This window comes from Notamacropus eugenii, chromosome 4, assembly GCF_028372415.1.
Source record: "Notamacropus eugenii isolate mMacEug1 chromosome 4, mMacEug1.pri_v2, whole genome shotgun sequence".
Classification (NCBI taxonomy): Eukaryota; Metazoa; Chordata; class Mammalia; order Diprotodontia; family Macropodidae; genus Notamacropus; species Notamacropus eugenii.
The window spans coordinates 393,910,367-393,923,300 of record NC_092875.1 but is presented as its reverse complement, the minus strand read 5'-3'; the positions used below and the strand labels follow the sequence as shown (position 1 = coordinate 393,923,300).

Genomic DNA, 12,934 nt, shown 5'->3' with positions numbered 1-12,934 from the left:
TTCCAACAACTTGTATGTTGTGTGGCACATAACAGGTGCTTAATAAGTGCACATTAACTAATAAATTTAATCTAATCCCTCTTTTGAAGGTGATATTTTATTTATTTTGCTGTATTTTTTTAAAAAAATTACACAGACCAATTGCTTCTTACTGTCATGTGCTGTGAATGGCTGGTTTTCGGTTTTAGTTTTGATTTTGGTAACCCTAGGCAACAATAGGAAAGAAGGGTACATTCCTAGAGGCAGGGTAGGATGAACCAAAGATATAAGGAATATAGGGAGTAATATGACAGGAAGAAATAAAGGGCAGGATGCATGAGACATTAGAGAAGGAGAAATGAAATATTCTGGGGTGGGCTCAGGGAGTTTATAAAAAGGAATTTTGAATCAGAGTGTTTTCCTCCTTCTAAGCTATACTTCAACACTTCTCCTATACGTATGTTCTAATATGTGATTGGTTGATTGTAAGGAACCATAGAGATCACCTAGATAAATTCCTTCATTTTACCATTGAGGGAACTGAAGCCCAGAGATTGTGTGATTGTCTTGCCCAAGATCACACAGGTAATAAATACTGGAGCTGGGATTTAAATCTAGTTCCTCTGGCTTCAATTCTAACAATCTTTCCCCTACATAACACAGAGTTATTAGTTGCACTCTTCTACTCTTTAAGCTTCTTAAGGGCAGGGATAACATTGTTTTTCATCTTTGTAACCCTAGTACCTTGGACAGAGTAGTCACTCAATAAATGTTTGTTCAGTTATTTTAAAAAAAAAGCAGTGGATGAAGCTTTTGGATGTATTCTAAGGGAGATTTTTAAAATTAAGCTTTTTTTTCAATTAACAAGCTCTTATTTCACAACCTACCTCCCATCTACCCCTCACTTGGGAAAGAAAAAAAACGTTTGTAACAAATATTCCTTGGCCTTGTCTAAAAACAGGTTTCATTCTTTATATTGGGTTTTCCACTACTATCAGGTGGAGTGTAATAGCATTCCTCATCATCAGTAAGAAGAGGACAATTTTAAACATTCAAAGGAGATGTGGGCAAGAACATTGGAAAAAAAATGACAAGGGCAAACCAATAAGAAGAGAAGAAAAGTCTGGTTACAATGTTATGAACTGACTTGAGTGAAGCAGTAATGGTGGTAGGGAATCCACAAAGAAGAAGGCTGCATTAGAGCAGAAATTACTAGGCCTGTGACTGTGATTGTGGTCAGAACTGAACCTTTGATAAAACCATTACTGCAACTGCTACTACTACTGCTGTTGCTGCTGCTGCTGCTGCTGCTACTGCTGCTACCACTACTACTACAAATCAACTCTGGGAGGGAGGTGCTATTATTATCCCTATTTTATGGATGAGGAACCTGAGCCAGACAGAAGTTAAAGGGCTTGTTCAGAGTCATACAGCAAATAAGCAAATGAAGTCAGATTTAAACTTGGATCTTCCTGATTCCATGTCTACCTCTCTTTCCACTGTTACCACCTAGTTGTCCCAAATAGTCAAGACACCTTTGGCTCACCCTCTGGTGGATTTTCATCTCTCCAAAGGAGTTATGTGGTCTCCCACACCTATAGTACTCCCCTGGATAGGATCCCTTACAGGAAAAAGAATTCATGGTGCCAGAATGTTAATTACCTTAACCAATCTCCAAAGGAAATGTTCTGCACACTAATAGAACACCCTTCCCATCCTATCCCTTCACACAAGGACAAAACACTACACTTAAGGTCAAAAGAGAGTGTAACCTTGATCTTCTGAACTTGCATTGTATATGTATGAATACCAATGAAGGACAAGGTCTGGTCTCCATATAACCCAATTACCTCTATCCCTGTCTCCCCCCAGTTTTTGCTCTCTTAAAGGTCTGGTGGATAAATTACCCAGGAATTATCAATTATCATTAATATGATATTAATGGGGCTAGGCTAGGGATGGGGAACCTTCTGCCTCAAGGCCACATGTGGCTTTATAGGTGCTCAAGTGCAGCCTTTTGACTGAGTCCAAATTTTACAGCACAAATCCTTTTACTAAGGAAATTTGTTCTATGAAGTTTAGATTCAAAGGGCTGCACTTGAGGACCTAGAAAGCCACGTGTGGTCTTAAGGTCTGGCCTAGGTACTCTGAGGAAGCTGAGTTTATTCTTTGACAAAGAGTTAACTTCATCAAAGGCATTTGATAATTTATTTTTTTTCCCATTCTCCAAAGCTTCTTCCAAATAATAGCAAATTTTTCTTTCTACTTTTACTAAAATTAATTCAACCCACATCTTTCTCATGCAATAACTTCTCTCTGTCCATCTCATCTGAGGACAGATCCAGCCTAGAAATGCAACACAAAACCTACAATACCCTAACCCACCACCCATCAATTCATAATCTGCTCCAAATTCTAGCTTTTCTTCTAACTTCAACCGTCAAGGTAAGTCCGGGAAGTCTTGCTGTCCAAATCTTTTTCACCAACATGAAACTGGCTCCTTCAGTCCTCACACCAGGGCACAGGACAGAAAGAGCTGGGGTTAGATCTCACCCTTATCCATCTGTATTTTGTCATCTTTGTGGCCACAACTCCTATAGAAGTGCTGTTGAATGTAGCAGGTTTAGGCATGTAGTAGGAGTGATGTTCATCTGACGAAGGGTCAGATTTCTCCTGGTGAAATTTCCACAAAGCAGCAAAGGTTGGCCCAAATGTGGCTTTGTTTCTACCTGGTCTCGGATCCAGCTAGGCAGTTTGGCCAGAATGGATGGATAAGAATAACGCTGGTCCAGGAGCAGGATGCTGGCAAAGTCCAGGTTATACTGAATGGCCTGTCCTATAGATTGATTGACAGCTTTCATACACAAGTTTTCAATCAAGGATTTCCCTGGGCTATTGGGAAGGGTCTGATCCAGGTATGCCATCTTCTCTTGCAGCTCTAGGGATTTGATATTGGTGTAGGGCATGCCCACCATAACCACACACCATCCTAAGTCATCAGAGAAGTTGATCCCTTCACTCATATTCCCTCCAACTATATAAAGGAGAAGGGCCCCAGTCATCATACCTTTCACTTGACTGCATAGCTTAATGCACCTGGAGCATTCAGTCAGCACCTGTTCCACCTGGTTTGCTCTGTTAGGCTCCTGAAATATTTTTTTCTTTCCTGCCAGATGAGTCAGCAGACCACTCTGCTCCCAGTGTGCCTGTACCTTGTGCAGGTACTCACAGGAGGGGGGAAAAGTAGACCACACCCCCAGGGACCACATTACATAGGCTGCAGAAGATGTGGCCAATTTCATTCATCATTCGTTCATCAGTTCTTTCTTCTGACAGATGAATTCCAAATGCTGATTAGAGGGGCCACTGCAAAGGACAATGGGTAGAATATTGACTGGTGGGATTACATGGTCACAGGAAAACTCAACCACACCCTCTGTTCCAACCCCAGCACATTCCAGCAACTGTTCCCAAAAATCAGCCATCAGTTGCATGGTACCCCCAGCAATGATCACTGCCTAACATTCCTTTACCACATGGGCAAAGTGCACTGAGGGATTCAGGAGTAGAAATTGGAGGCTGCTCTGACTGAGGCTGCCTTGTTGTCTCACAATTATCCTGCCATCTTGATTGGCAGTGGTAAGAGCTACAAGGAACCTTTCAATCTGCATCAATGGAGAACCAAGCCATGGGGGTCTGCTCTCATCCTCTCCAGAAGGAGATGATGGAGCTGCTCCAGTTCCAGGCTTAAGGTTCTGCAAGAAGTGTTGGAAACCAGCCAACTTGGATTGCTCTTTAGAAGGCAGAAGGATAGACACAACACCATATTCTTTGGTGAACCCAAACAGCTTTCTGCTGACCATACTCTTCTTAAAATACCACTGTCCCTTGAATAGGTTGATATGGTCAATCTGGCTCTGAAATAAGAAGTCATTAATAGACTTCAGCTCAGTTCCTGTTTGAAAGAGGTTTTGAGTGTTGGGATTCTGTTTTACATTTTCAACCCAAAACAGTCACAGATTTCTCCAGCAAATACAAAATTGATTTGATGTACATCAAGTTCTTAGCCTACAAAAGTTTCCTGTATTGCTCCATGTATTGGGACAGCTGGGAGTGAGCCTGACAAAGCTAGGAACCACTAACTTCCACACTGTGATAGAATCAATCAGGCTTCCTCAATAATTACCACTGGTCCCTGAAGTTTAATTGCCAGCAGCATGATGGGTAGCTGCATGCAGTAGCATTTGGTAAGGGAGAAACACCAGCTGGGCTGAAGGAATGGCAAAACAGGCTTCCATAGTAGGGGTAGACATGAGCCTCCTTCACTGGGGCCACTAGCTGCTCAATGTCTTTGACTTCTGTGAGAACCTCATCACGAAGAAACTGCATCTGCTTGTCCTTGTAGCAGGGGCAGGAAGCATGAGTCTCCGTTTTCCTTTTCTTCCTCTTCATTATTTTTCTTCTCATGCTTGTTTTTCTGCATCTCCAGACAGAGGTCATTGATGAGGTGGACTGACCCCAGGCATTTTACTTCTTCATTCGCACAAAGATTCTGCCGTGAACCAAGGGAGATAAGTCGCGTTTCTTTCCCAAAGGGGCTCTTCTGTTCCTCCTGCACAAATTGCATCAGCTGAGAGTGTGTTTGACTGCAGTAATAAATCTTGGTTACAAGTTCCTCTTCCAGGTCTTCATCATCCTCTCCAAGAGCTCCACTGACTATTTTTTTCTTCTCATTACTCTCATATTCAGCCAGAACCAGCTCTTCTTCCCTGCCAAGTTCTTCCTCTGGCAGTCCATTCCCTGGTGCTGCTAGCATCCCCTTGCTGAGGTGTAACAGGAACTCCACCTCTTCTTCTTGCATGGTGGCATATCTATTGGAGACGCTCCTCTCACTTTTTCCTCTTGATTCGTTCATCCCTCAATCTGTCTATCATATCCTTTTTTTCTTTCTTTTGCACAAACTGGGCAATTCGTTCAGGCTCTCCAGTAGGCTTTGAGGTACCTGGAGCCTCCTTGCTAGTACCTATGGGAGGTGGAGTTTCTTCCAAGTGATTTGGTGGGGCAATTCCTGTATCAAGAAGATGGGCTTATTGTTGCTACTTCTGCTCAAAGTCACAGAGCCAAAAAGAGCCCCAAAAATGAGACTTAAGGATGTACCGGTGCCAGTTGGACTCTTAAATATTCCAGGCTTTCCAACCTCCAAAACATGGTACAGCTCTGCCATAAAGTCCTTCTGGATAGAATAAGGAGTGTAGGGGAAAAGGGAAATGTATATCTCCTTCCTGGATTTGATCTATCATATTCCTCATTTTGAAACCACCCCTTCCCCCAGATAGTGTCAGTCAGGCAAGATGTAACTACGTCCTTACTCCCATTTCATAATTTGTTAAGGAAACCTCATCAATGGCAGAGCAAAGTCGATAGATTTGGGTTGAGGAAAGAGAAGGGAATGGATGGTGATGCCAAAGAAGACTTTATACTTCGTATAGAGGAACATTGTCAACAGCAGAACAAAGACCTGAACAGTGAGGGAATAAAACACTATGACAATGCCTGGAAGACTCAGTTTTCCATCATTGCTTATATGGCTTATCCCTATCCTCTTCCAAACCAATATGTTGTATTTTGTGACTTATTTTCTCCTTAAACACTGCCCTTGATCATTTTAATCTTCACCTGAATAAAAATGTAGACAGGTGAACAAATTCTTAGTCAGAACAACCCCTTAAAGAGCTTTGCTTTAGGGACAGCTTCTGGTGATGGAGATACAAAATAAGGGCAGAGTCAAGAATGGTAAGGGTTAATTTGATGGCATTTAGCAGAGCGAAAAATAAGTTGTAAAGATTTTGAGGTTTTACCTGTGAATGGTGATCAATATGGAAGCCTTAAATATATGAGTGAATGAATATATTATACTTGTGTATAATCTATGTATATATTACAAGCATATTTAGCATATAAATCTATTTTAAAATATAATAAAATACAAAATAACTACTGCCTTAGATGATTTTGCTTATAGTATTGCTGAAGGGAGAACTAAGTGACTTAAGATTTAGCCCTAAACTCAACTTTGCAATCTTTAGCAGGTCATGATAGCTGAATAATACCATCTATGACATTGCCAAGACTTCCATAATTTATAATATTTTGGGTTTTACCACTTTCACTAACAGAATAAAGTGATTGAATATCCCACCCTCTCCTCAAAATATAATGACCATGGATTCTTCTTAGTCTTGGAAAGAATATTTGGAAAGAAAGATGACAACAATGAGGCACTCATAGTTTGATTTGCAGAGTCAACATGCTTTTTCCCCTTTCAGAATCACAGTCCCATTTCTAATAAGGAAAAATGCAGAGTTCACTTTTCCTTGGTCCTAGGTTTCCATGTGCTGTCATATTGCCCTGTTGTGTTGATTTACTAGACTCTGTTCACACAGCATGAGAAGGCCCTACAAGTGCCAGTTTAGTTGAAAACTGCAAAAGCAAATGCCTCTGTTTGCAGGACAGTGGGAGGGAAAAGGATTCTATCACTTTTAGCAGAATCTGGCTCATCCATACATCCATCAGTTTGGAGAGTGGCTATCCAGACATTCCTACCTGACTGGGGCCCTCAGGACCGACCTCTTACAAGGTCCTTGGTTTCATTACCTCAGTCCTTAAAAATGGATGATGTGGGGAATTAAAAAAATCAATTATCCAGATAGTTACATTGAGTCCCTAGCTAGTTTGAGGTAACCCATCATTGGCTTCAGTCTGGAATTCAGTGACATGCCTACGGAACACCCACCTAATTCCTCTGATTCATCAGGTTTCTTTGGAGGCAGGTTTTTCATCTACTCTCCAAAACATTGCTTTATTTTGCAATATAACTTGTGTTTATTGGGCTCCATCCTGGTGTCAGTGGAGCAGCTGCCAAGCATCCAGGATGTTAATGCTTTATCTCTCTTTTTGTTTCATTCTGCATCTCCCACATAAATGTTCCCTGAATGCTAACTTTGAATAGGATGCAAAACAAGAGGTCAAGTGGGCAATTGACAATTCCTTTGAGTGTTTTTCCAATTTAGAAGTCTTTGATCCCTTCTATTTAATAAACAACATCCGTCTCCTTTATCCCCCTGTGGCCACAATCCTTTTTTCCATTCTGCCTGCCCCCATCCACGTCCTGTCACAGCAAATCCTTTGAAAATTCAACTTTAGCTCTAAAGTCAAAGAAGGCAAGGCCACAAAGGGGAAGTGAATTATGAACATATGGAAGTGGTTTTGTTTGGAAGCATTATCAGCATTCCTTGCAAACAAGTTGCTGCCATATGTAGCAGTCTGGGCATTGGAGGATTTCATTTTTAATATGAATGATAAAATGTGATGAATAATAATAATCAAAAAGTTATGGAGGATGAGATAGGGGGTCCTGTGGTTCCTTTCCCTATTGCCCCTCTTCCCTGTTTCAAGAGGTAACCTTATTTAGCTTTGGCTCTCTCTCTCTCTTCATAGGGTATTGTTGGCTGAAAGAGGGTGTGTAATTACAAAGGATCCCTTGATCTGGAGCTGTAGCAGTCAATTAGATGGAGGATATCAAAGAATAAACTGCCAGATCCTCCTGGGAGCTACCACTTTACCCTGTTTATATATTAATCTGGCAGGAGGGTAACAGTATTGATATTTTTAAATTAACACTCCTTTTCTTACTAAAGCAAATTACTTCCAACATGTTACAGTTCATCAGCTCAAACTAATTTAAAAAAAAAATTCAGTGGAAGACAGGAAATCCATGACAAGTTTATCTGTATGTGATGCCATTTGCATTCTTGGGGCCAGCCCCCATTTCTAGTTTTCGTCATTCCTTTTTCTCGAAGCTCAAATCGTTCACAAATTAACACCCTTATCAGAAGCCAAGCAGCAAAATAATTTGTAGGTGTGGACTTCATGCCAATCAAAGTCAGCTTCTGAAGGACTTTGCCTACTGGTGTGTGTCCCACGTTGTCTTTACAGAAGACTTGTTATGAAAAACTGATCAGTTGTTCCAATCCATACCATGGCTTCAAAATTTACAAGTAAATTTCTTAGAACAGCCATGATGTGCTCTACTCTGCTCAGCACATGGGGGTCCATCAGCTATGGTATTCATACATTCATTTGGAAGCGACACAGAGCTGGTAGAGCAAGCTAACACACTGATTGACTGAGGCAAAATTCAAATACAATGATAGACTAAAATTTGAGGTTGAGTCAAATAAGATTAAATTTAATAGGGATAAATATAAAGTCTTACATTTGGCAGCATGACTACGTAATAGTAAGAATGAAAATGATCCAGGGCTTTAAGGAGACTGCAAGCTCCACAGAAGTCAATGCTGTGATAGTAGCATGAAGAAAGTAGATAGCACACTGGACCTGACATCAGGAAGATCTGAGTTCAAATCCAGCCTCAGACACTTTCCTAGTTGTGTGACCCTGGGCTAGTCACTTAACCTCTATTTACCTCAGTTATCTCTCCATCAGTAAAATGGGGACAGTAATAGAATCTGCCTCCCAGGATTGTTTTATGGATAAATGAGATAACATTTATGAAGTACATTGCAAATCTTGAAGTGATATATAAATGCTAGTAATTATTACTTAATAATCTTTATTTTTTCCCAATTACTTGTGAAAACAATTTTTAACATTTTTTAAAAAATTGAGTTTCAGATTCTCTCTCTTCCTCCCTCCCTGAGATTTTGAGCAATTTGATATAGGTTATACATGTGTAATCATGCAACACATATTTCCACATTTCCATAGACCAAAAAAAAAAACCTGTTAAAAAAAGTGAAAAACAACATGCCTTGATCTGTATTCAGACTCCATTGTTCTTCCTCTGGAAGGGATAGAATTTTTCATCCTGAGTCCTTTGGAATTATCTTGGATCATTGTATTTCTAAGAACAGCTAAGTCATTCACAGTTGATTATCTTTACAATATTGTTATTACTGTGTGCAGTGTTGTCTCGTTTCTGCTCACCTCACTCTGTATCAGTTCACGTAAATCTTTCCAGGTTTTTCTGAAATCATCCTACTTGTCATTTCTTACAGCACAATCATATACCACAACTTGTTCCAGCTATTACTATTATTAAATGAAGTATCTCATATAGGAATAATGAAATGATAATCCCACTATAACCTGCCCAATCAAGCTACTTCAGTAATATTGCTTTCCATTTTGGATGCCATATTGGAAAAGCCATTGACAGGCTGGAGAGCAACTACAAAAGAGCAACTTGAATGGGGAAAGGCCTTGAGTTCATGCCACACAAGGATAAGTGGAAGGAACCAGGGATGTTCAGCCTGGATAAGAGAAGATTTAGGGGAGATGCAATAGCTGTCTTCAAATATTTGATGGGCTGTCATATACAATCAGTAAGCATTTTTGAATATGACCTGGATGAGATCTGATCTGCTTAGCCCCAGAAGGTAGAATTAGAAGCAACGGGTAGAAGTCACAAGAAGGAATTGTATGCTTGATGTTTTGTACCAATTAGAGTTATCCAAAAGTTGTCAGTTGGCTGCCTTGGGACATCATGGGTTCCCCCTCATTGATGGTCTCCAAGCAATGACTGGTTGTTACTTGTCAGGTATTAAGCAGAAGGATTTTTTTTTAAAACTACATGTTGTTCAAGATGGATGCTGAGGTACAGAAACTGCATAATTCAGTGCATGATGGTGGACTCTTCTTGGAAATCTGCATGGAAGCAAATTGGCTCTAGGGTTGAGTTTGCCACTGACAGCTTCCTACCTCCTACTTTCTTTCTTTGTTCCACAAATTTAATAAATATGTATTAGATGCTACCATGTGCAAAAGAAAGAAAGATACAAAGAGAAGACAAGCAATCTTCCTTCCTGCAGCTTGTAATTATAATAACATACAATTATCAATGAACCACATAAGACAACTACTAATGAAGTATTGAGAGGTCAAAGGAAGGAAAGATAATTTCCAACCAGAGATATCAGAGGAGATTTTATAGAGGAGTGGTATTTGACTTTGATCTTGAAAGATAGATTTCAACATTTAGAGATGGGGAGTGGGGTGGATATTCTGTCAATGAAAAGCAAAATTGTGGAGGCAGGAGAACTCATATCCATATCTATATATCTATTTAGACAGAAGTTAAGTAACTTGCCCAGGGTCACATAGCTAGTAAGAGTCTGAGGCTGGATTTGAACTCAGATCTATGATGTTATCATCTATATTATGTTGGACAGTCTAATTTGGCTGCAGTATAGAGAGTAGTAATAGAGGAAAGTGATACATCCAGAAATAAAGGTGATGTAAAATCAAAAGTGAACAATAACATTTCAAAAAGAAAGTTCAGATGGAATCTCTAGGTCCCTCCAACATTAACACTGTTTTGTGAAAAACACAAACCAATCATGGTAACTCCATAGCTCCAACACAATCCTCAATAGGAACCATTATGAAAGCTAGTTCAGATGAAATCTGGAAATACATGGTAGGGAAGTGAAAGTAACAAGGAATTATAGGAACACAGACAAACTTTCATGGCTACTTCTCCCTGGAGTAGGTGGCCAACAATCTGAGCCTGGGTTCCTGTTGGATCCACATTTAATTCTACATCTCTAACATGAAAATTATCAAGCATTCTTAGATCTGTGCAAAAATTAAAATGATAAAAGTTTGGGATAGAGGAGAGGATTTAGTGCCTTGTTTGGCCTCTCTCCCTCTCTCCATCATCTTCTAAGATATCAGACTGGCTACAATCCAAGTCCCTGAAGAGATGACATATGCTCCAGACACCAGCTTCACTCTAATGATGGTCTTGGCTCAATTTGATGACTTGATGCAGAACAGGAGGTGACAGATGAATTGGGTGTGAAGGTTCCCTTGGTAGCAGGGAGTCCCAGAACTTGGGGTATTCCCATGTGAATGGGAATTTTCCTAGGGAGAATTCCTAGGGAAATCTCATTACTAAGGAATGATAGATAGTAAGAGTCAGTAAGTATCATTGTTATCAACTGTCATTTGGCAGATACCCTGGAGGGAAAAAATGAAATGCCTGGAAGAGATGAAGGCTGGCTTATTGGAAAACCTAGTGAGGCAGTCACAGACGTTTGGGGCTAAGCTCAAAACAAAAAGTTCAAAGTATTGAAGCCAAGGGTCCCACTGGTGAGTCTGCTGCTACCATCACCATTAGTTAGACCTTTCTCCTTATTCAATGTTCTTGTTCAGAAATTGCTTTTGAGAAAAGAAAATCACAAAAGAGAAGAACTGAAAGGGACCTCAGATACCATCCAAGGCAACTCAAGGCTGCATGGGAATTCCTTCTACAACATCGCCAACCACAGGTCAATCAGCCTTCCCTTAATTAAAGAGGAACCCACTCCATATCGAGTCTGCTCATTAGACGTGTAGACACCCTCTAATTGTTAGAAGCCTTGGCTGCATATTAAGCAAAAACCTGCAACTTCTAGTGATTACTCTAAGTTCAACAAAGGGACACTTGAGAATCCTTTTCCTATGAAAATAGTTTTCTTAAATGTATGAGACATTTTCTGTGATGAGTGGCTAATATTTATATAGCACCCTAAGACTTGCAAAATCCTTTCTTTACAAATACACTTTTATCCTCAAAACAAAACTGGGAGGTAAGTGCTATTATTTTTCCCACTTTACAGATAGGAAACTCAGGCCCACTCAAGTTAAATGACTTGCCCATGGTCATATAGATAGCAATTCTGAGGCTGGATTTGAACCTTGTGTATCTATAGCACTACATAGCTTTTAAAGGTCTTTGACTACATTGTCTCTTTTGACCTTCATCCAGTGATGGGGCAGAGTAGATGAAATTATTCCCATTTTACAGATGACACAGTAGAAGCACAGACTGCCTAAGTGGTTTGGCTGAGATAAGAGAGTGACTTAAGTCAGGAATAGAACTTGAGTCTTTTGCTTCTTAGACCTATAGACTCTGCATCCTTGGAGAGATTTGTGGCTGTTCTGCTATCAGATGATTGATCAACTACACAGCTCAATCACCTCCTTTTGGAAATTCTTCTTTCTGTTTTATGTCTTCCTGCTTGAAGACTGCATCAGGTTTGTTGCTTCTAGGGCCTTCAGAGACCACTATTTACCTCCACTCATCATACATTTTTTTGGGAGTCTGTTATGGAAAATTGGCAGTGAGATGTGGTCTTCTGAGGGTTTGATCCAACTACATTTAGGGATGTAGACCTGAAATTTACTGCAGGCTAGGAGAGGTGAGGGTTGAATTATTGAACATCTGGTGAGGTCCGGGTCTCATATCCCCCCACATAGACCTGATAACAACTTCCAGTCTTCACAGACTGGGGCCACAGCAGCAACACCATTGATTCTCTTTCCTTTCTCTTCTACAGGACCTTTCAAACATAATAAAAAACACTGTCTACATGAAACAACATTCTCTTTCCTAATTTGGGGCATTTTGCATTCTTTCCATGTAACTCAGCATTTCTAAACATGTGACTTTCTTTTCATTTTAGACAGGAAATTACTTCTATGAAACACTGGGGAAGGGAGAATAATTCAGCTAAATCACAGGCAGGATAACTCACAACCAATTCATCCCTGCTCAAAATTCAGTTGTCACCTCCATTTCACTAGAAATTTAGACCTAACCACATCTAGCACATCTACCTATTGGAAGTCTTGCCTGCCTTAGTACAAATGTCCTCTAGATTGCATTTTCAAACTTGAAACACCTGGATTCCAAAAATCATCTGCATTTTAAAAGTAAATTCTTGACTGAGAAGCAACATGGTAAATAATGTATAGAGCTGGCCTTAGATCAAGGAAGGCTTGGATTCAAGTCTGGTGTTTGTCACATACTGGCTATGTGACCCTGGGCTAATCACAGCCTCTCTTTGCTTCAGGCTTCTCTTGGAGACAAATAATCATTTATTAAGTGCCT

The 12,934-nt window shown here is 40.1% G+C and overlaps 1 pseudogene; it reads right to left on the bottom strand.

The window, feature by feature from the left end:
- Positions 1 to 2,481: 2,481 nt before the first annotated feature.
- Positions 2,482 to 5,279, bottom strand: LOC140502645 (ATP-dependent DNA helicase DDX11-like; annotated as a pseudogene).
- Positions 5,280 to 12,934: the final 7,655 nt, after the last annotated feature.